This window comes from Ammospiza nelsoni, chromosome 10 (genome assembly GCF_027579445.1).
Source record: "Ammospiza nelsoni isolate bAmmNel1 chromosome 10, bAmmNel1.pri, whole genome shotgun sequence".
In the NCBI taxonomy this organism is placed as follows: Eukaryota; Metazoa; Chordata; class Aves; order Passeriformes; family Passerellidae; genus Ammospiza; species Ammospiza nelsoni.
In genome coordinates this window covers 8994765-9000823 of record NC_080642.1, presented here as the reverse complement: position 1 = coordinate 9000823, position 6059 = coordinate 8994765, and positions in this window count along the sequence as shown.

Below are 6059 nucleotides of genomic sequence, written 5' to 3'. Positions count from 1 at the left end.
AAGGTCCTTTTCTCTAAAAAATGTTCCATGAATGTTGTGATAAAAGGGATTGAGAAATACCACCTGAGATCAAAACTGTTATTCCTCCTGTAGATATTATGCGGCACGAAATTTTATTCCTTGCACTAATATTCCTGAAAGAGACTTCTGAGTTTCTCACATAAACCAGGAAAGCCACCTTCTACCACAGAAAACAATCTGTATCCTCCAAAACATCCATTACTTTTATATATTGTCCCTGTCAGCTTCTCTGCATCCTCTGGTTATGTGTGACAGCTGGAGTGAGGATTTATGGAAGAGAGTGGGGATGTCAAACACACAGGGGACAGCACAGGGTCACAGTTCTGGACCTGGAGACAGAGAATAAAAGGAGTGCTCTCAGAGGCTGCAGAACTTCTTGTAAAATTGTCAAGAAAGACATTGAGGTGCTGGACTGTGTCCAGAGAAGGGAAACGGACCCAGTGAACTGTCTGTAGCACAAGCCTGAGGAGGAGGAGCAGCTGAGGGAGCTGGGATTATTCAGCCTGGAGAAAAGGAGGGACAGGAAGGACCCTATTCCTCCTACAACTCCCTGAAAGGATGGTGTAGGTGGGGATTGGCCTCTTCTCCCAAGTAACAAGCAGCAGGACAGAAGCAAATGGCCTCAGGTTATGCTAGGGATGCTTTAAATTGGACATTAGGAAAAAAATCTGCACTCAAAGGTTGCCAAGTCCTGGCACAGCCTGCCCAGGGAAGTGGTGGAGTCATTATGCCTGGAGGCATTCAAAAGATGTGTAGATTTGGCACTTGGCACATGGTTTTCTGGTGGACTTGGCAGTGCTCTGGTTATGGTTGGACTCAGTAGTCTATGAGGTCTTTTTCAACCCAAACAAATCCATAAATCTATAATTAGACAAAAGTAGGGAGACATTTTGTACTGCTCAGATTCATGGAGTACAGGGCTTTCTTTGATCAGGGGATGGCATTCAAGGAGAATCACTTTGGTCAGCTCCGTGTAAAGCATCCTGTCAAACACATCATAAAGATAAAAGGCAATTAGGCAATTTTAGTTCTAATTGACTTCACTACTGCAGAAGCTCAACCTGGATAAAGATCAACAATGAGCTAAAATTGATGGAGAATAGCCATAATTATTTTGTTCAATATTTCCTGGTTTTGTTTTGTTTTGTCTTTTTTTTGGGGGGGGGGGGAATGTTGGTATAGGGTTGGTTATTTGTTTGTTTGTTTTCATTATCTCGAAGTTTTCTCTTGGCAGTATTTAAGAGAAAGGAAAAGAGAGAGGCAGAGCAGATGAAATCAATATTCTCCCTCTAAGCCTCATGGATGCGATCCCCACATTTCAAACTCTATCATTACTTCGTTTTACCAATGTCTGGGCTTGGTGAAATGCCACTATCTTACCTGGAGAAAATGAAAGTTAGTGCAAGGTACACAGTAATTTGGGAGCTTCCCTGGTGTACTGCATTCCCTTTGGTGGGAGAAATTGTGAGTGCATAGAAAATTGGGAACTTTTTATCTTGATCAGAGAGCAGAAGAGCACAGTCAGGGTGAATAATATCCATGTAATCCAAAAACCACACAGACGCTGTGCTCTACCAAAAGGTCCAAGAAATCTTCTAAAGCCGCTGTATTGTAGCATCTCAATCTCACGCTCAGCCAGTCCCATGCTGCCGGCAGATGAAGGCACGATGGGCTCCAGCATGCCCTGGTAACCCGGGTGTGTGCAAGGGCAGCTCCTGTCAGCAGCTCACAGCCTCTGCTGCCCTCTGCCTGGAGCCTGGAGCCGCTGAAACACCCGCACGGGATCACTTCGTGCTGAGCAATTCCTGCTCGAGCCACCTGAGTTAGCCAGCACGCTCCCTGACAGCTCCTGGTGCTCTGCATGAGGACAGACAGCTTCCCTGAGCTGCAGCATCACCCCCAGCTCACAGGGCACGACTAGATCCCCAAACTGGGGACATCCCCAAACTGGGGAGATCCACAAACCGGGGACATCCCTAAAAAGGAGAGATCTGTAAACAGGGAGGATCCCCAAACAGGAGAGATCTCCAAACAGGAGAGATCCCTAACCAGGGAGCTCCCACAGAGCAATGCCCAGTTCTGCCAGGACAGGCCAATGCCACAATGGTGTCAGAGAGTGGCAAGCCTGAAATCCCATCTCCCTCAGCCTGCAGGTCCCACAATGGCCTGCATTTCTCTAGGATTTGGTTGTCGTCTGTGAGTGCTGAAACTACTGATACTCTCAATATTAGGGGTGGGTGGTGGCATCTGCCCCTTCCCAAATCTACCCACAAGCAGGCTAAAGGAAGCTGAGAAACCAGAGTCACCCACAGTTTGTAGTTGTCAGTCCAACCTGAATTTACAAAGCAAAGCCAATGCTCATGTGACTGCAGCACTGAAATAAGAACACTTTTTAAAAGTGCTTTAAAAAGTTACTTAAAACAGAATATAAAACACTCCAATTGTTTTTTTTTTCATTTTCTCTGTAATGCTCCTTAAAATGTAGCTTTGTAGAATACCATCATATCATCAGCTGACCACAGAATATATTAATATTATTAGCTCATCTCTATTCTCATCTGCTGCAGTACCTCATAAACTGTTCAGGGAAAGGGCTGCAATTTTGTTATTGTTATTCCTTTAACATTAGAATCTCACACTGCAGGACAGCAAATAAATAGTTCCTGGAATGTTTGGCTAAAAATAGCACAGGCTGTGATTTCTTTGTAGATATTAGGAGGAGTTCCTTTTAGCTTTTCACTAAGCAAAAGATATCCCAAACTCAGCTGAAATATTACTTCAAATAAACACAGCTCACTGCCATTTTTATTCTAATTATTTAAATATATTAATACAGTTTAAAATAGCCTGTCTCAGAAATTCCTTATGAAAACTTCCTGATTTTTCCACCAAGTCTTTTATTCAAGAATATCCAAAGAAAATACTTTGGTTCAGGACAGCAAACTTGAGTTTGAATTCTATAGCTTTTAGAGGCATTTTGAGTCACTGCAAAACTAAAATGTATCCTTCTGCTGCAGCTTACTGCTCTGTGGAAACCATAATGGTCAAGAAAAAACAATCCCAGAGAAATTTCCCATGGAAAATTGTAACTCCAGGAAGAGAGGAAGGAGGGAATGATGAGAGATGCTGGAGTAGGGTCACTCTCACCTCTTCAGCTATGTGACATTAAAACTACTAAGGAGAAGTATCCATGTTATGGCATCTTCACACTTCACAAAGGTAATAAATCCAAATAAAACTGTCCTACATTTAAGTTTCTTTGAATTTAGACAAGTTTGAGAATACCTCTTTCTTACTTTGCTGCAGTCATCAGTTTGGATCTGGTGGCATCAAGAAATTAGGCCTTACCCAGGTCTGGTGCTTTTACTGACTATCAAGGTCCTCAATTAAATATTGAACAGTTTAGATGCAGGACAGAATCCCAATCAGTGCATCCTTCCAGTTTGACATGGTACTATTCATATGCATTTCCTGACTTTTCCATCAAGTTTTATCAAACTTCAGATAGCCCACATTTCCACAGAATTTGTGAGATAGTGTCAAAGCCACATTAAAGAGCAGTAAATGACATTAACAGCTTCTCTCTTGAAAACAGACCTCTAGCAATGTCATCAAACAGAACTAAGTAACTTTGACATTATTTGGTGAATACTGACTCTGCTTTCCTTCCAGTGCTTACAATCTGATTATTTGTAGGATATTCTGAGAAGTGCAATCAGGCTGGCTGATTTATAGCACTGCAACTTCTCTTACCTTCTGAAGAAAAGGAAATGTTTGACCTTTTCCCATCCTCCACAGGTTTTCATAGATAATTGCTAATAGCTCTGAGGTTGATACTGTTCCCCTAAGTGCCCTGGGATGAATCAGCTCAGCCAATTTGAAAATATCATGTTTATCTAGCTATTTTCTAACTTCTCCTTCCTAGCCTTGACAGAAATCTTCCCTGAACACCAGCGGTGCTGAATGCATTGGCCATTTTCATTGACAATAAAAGCCAAAAAAGCCATCAATTTTCCCATCTGCCACAGAGCCTTCCTGATATACTGCAGTTCTGAGAAACCACCGTTTTCCTTTTTCTTCATTATACTACTAGAAATACAAAATTTTTTCTTTACCTCTTTTTTTTGCTTTATGTATAAACTTAAAGTGAAAAGGGTGTCAGATGAGCATCACAGATTCACAAGGCTCTGAGCCTCTCCAAGAGCTACATGAACCCAAAATCTTCAGCTTTGCCTCTGTACATTTCCTGCGTTTTCCTTTTTAGCCAGATCTTCCCCTGTATGCTTGAGCAGGGGCGAGCACCACTACAAAAATGGAGCCTGAGGAAGACATGAGAAATAACATAGAAGCAATGAGGAATATAAGAGAGAGGAATGAAGGATGTGTGTGTGAGGGGGTGTCTCCAAGACACCCCTTAAAGCTCAGCAGCCTGATTAGAGGTGACATCACACAGCCAAAGCTGAGAGAGTTGGCACTTCATAAGTGGGAGCTGGGCTTCTCTCAGCTCTGCTCTCAGCTTCATTGACCTGTGGCAGCATCAGCCAGGCTTTGAAAAGGCTTTCAAAAGCTCAAAAAGACCAGGCTTTATTAGAAGATGAGCTAGAGTGACTCACTTCTAAAATAGATCTGTCAGGAACAGAAATGCAAAGGCTCTGCAAAGCCCAGCTCTCCCATCTTGGTGCTGTGAGCCTCCCTGTGACATCCTGCTGCTGCCATGGCTGACGTGCTGGGCTCTCATCCCTTGGACATTTCTGCACAATGGAACAGAAACCACCCCTGAGCAGTTCCTGTCACAGGCAGGCACCAATAACCTGCCCAGTATGAGGTGCAGGGTGCTCTGCTTGTCTCCTCTCACACACCTGCATGAGTGGTGCTCCTGCCCCTGGTTCTGGGTTGTGCCATTCCCTTGGGTTCAGGCAACTCCACCTGCTCCAGCTGCATAAGGGCTCTCCTGGCCATGATTTCATCCCAGGCTCCTTTATGAGCTTCCCTTTTGGAAGGATATCTGGGGAAGCACGTGGCCATCAGGGGTGACAGCACCACAAAGCAGAGATGTTAATGCTTGTAATGCTACTGATGCTTCCAACTTCATTTCTAAGCAGCAATGACAGCTCCAACATCCCCAAATCACAGTGGTTTCAGCTTTGCCTTATCTCCCCATGCACACATGCAAATCCACACAGACTTTGACATCAGTTTCTACCAGGGCACAGTTTTCTGTCACGTAAAATGTCAGGATGTGATCTTCCATATTTCACTAGTGCTATCCTGCCATTTAATTTAATAACAGCTAAATATCAAGTGGTTACTATTTTGATGCTGTGTTCCATCAGCCATTGAATTAGAAATAATGAGACAAATCTAAAACTGTGATTCATGGTGAACTGCCCAAACCAATCTCAATCACACAGCGGATGACATGGAGTGATAACTGATTTAACAGATGATCATCTGTTCAGCTGTCCTGTCCTCTCACAGAAACAGGAACATTCATGAAGGACAAGTTCACTTATGCTTTACAAGACTTTCCCAAACAATATAAATACCTAACTAGGAACCAATTTTTTTCTTTCTGCTAATTATAGACTTTTTAATTGAGTTTTACTAGTATTTGTGTATATGGCAACCCTTTGTGGCTTCAGGAAGCTGAGCTGCTGAGGGGTTTAAAAAGCATCATTGGCATTTTCCATGAACATTTTTCAATTTACCATCATCTCAAACCAAAGCAGGTTCCTTACCCAAACTGTCCCTTGGGAAGTCCCTTCCACCTGGTGTAGCAGCTGCCCATTGCTGATCCTAAAAGGAGTCAGGCATGGGAGTAAATAATTGCTCTGTTAGAAAAGACTTTCCAAAAATTGACTTGTCAGACTTTTATAAATGTTGAAAGTGTGTGCCCAAAAGAAATCTTCTCTCTGTATCTTCACTCTTCACCAGGTTTCAGTTGCACATTTTCACTGCTGGACTCAGGTATTCTTTGCAAAGTTTAAAGATGCCTTACACATATTCTGCTGCATCAAATCTAGAAATTCTCAGTAAGC